The following is a 1,486-nucleotide window of genomic DNA, read 5'->3' as shown; positions in this document are numbered from 1 at the left end:
CATACTGAACACTTTTGTCATTATTTTCACTTAGAACCTTTGACACATCTTAGTTTTTTGTTCACTTAGTATCCTAACATATTTGTGACCCTGGACTGCAAAACCAGTCATAAGGGTCATTTTTTTTTTTTTTTTTTTTTAATAAATAAGCTTTCCATTGATGTATGGTTTGTTAGGATAGGGCAATATTTGCCAGAGATACAACTATTTGAAAATCTGGAATCTGAGGGGTCAAATGTTGAGAAAATCGCATTTAAATGTGTCCAAATTAAGTTCTTAGCAATGCATATTACTACCAAAAAATTAAGTTTTAATATATTTACGGTAGGAAATTTACAAAACATCTTGATGGAACAAGATCTTTACTTAATATCCTAATGATTTTTGTCATAAAAGAAAAATCGATTATTTTGACCCATACAATGTATTTTTGGCTATTGCTACAAATATACCCGTGCTACTTAAGACTGGTTTTGTGATTCAGGGTCACATTTAGTCTTTTGCTGATTCTAAACTGACCCTTTTAGTTTTAGTCAGGCTGAAAACGTAGTTCACATCGTTGACATGAAGCTGATCTCATTCATTCCTAAAACACCAGCAGATGTTTAAAACATGATTGGTGAAGTTTACATATAGTGTGTTGTAATGTTCCGGCCTAGATTAATGGGAATTATAATTAGAGTGATGTCAGATTGTCCTGTTAAAACAGCAACTGGTTTAAAACAGCAACGCATTCGGTGAACCGACATGATTTGATAATATTCTTCCCAAAAGCTTCTGGCATCTGCTTGTGGACTCAAACAGGTGAGTTAATCTCCTCAAGTTTCTTGTTTTATTGCTGTTTTGTGTTTAGAATTAAGTTAATTCAGATTTCGCCTCAGTGTCATTACCGTAACATTTCCCCTTTATCCATAGCTGCCTGATAGTAAAAAAGGTTATAACATTAGTTATTTTTAGTTGTTATCGTTTGTCTATATAAGTTTGCTTATTCTTTACCTATATTAATGTGCGTTGTGTACTTTGGGAAATTTGCGTGACAGCCTATTAAAACATTTGGGACTTTTCCGCTCGAAAAAAAAAGGACAATTACCACGTATTTTTTATGATTTACATATTTGACAGGAGTGGGCTGTCAAAAAGGGGATTTCTGAAGGTTTTATCCATTTTCTTAAGAATATGATTCACAATTTAAAACCCCCCGGAATAACGCTAGCGACGTCTGCTGGTCACACGTATGTAAATACAATCAGAGGATTAACTCCAAGAGCACCGGTACTTGGTACTTTGATAGTCATATCCGTCAGATATTCTTCATTAATTAATAGAAGCTTTAAAGGGATAGTTCACTCATAAATGAAAATGCTGTCATTAATTACTCACTCTCATGTCATGCCAAACCCGTAAGACCTTCGTTCATCTTCGGGAACACAAATTAAGATATTTTTGATCAAATCCGAGAGCTTTCTGACCCTGCAAACAGACAGCA

This window comes from Labeo rohita, chromosome 7, assembly GCF_022985175.1.
Source record: "Labeo rohita strain BAU-BD-2019 chromosome 7, IGBB_LRoh.1.0, whole genome shotgun sequence".
NCBI classification, from domain to species: Eukaryota; Metazoa; Chordata; class Actinopteri; order Cypriniformes; family Cyprinidae; genus Labeo; species Labeo rohita.
The sequence above is the reverse complement of the archived record's forward strand: the minus strand, read 5'-3'. Positions refer to the sequence as shown.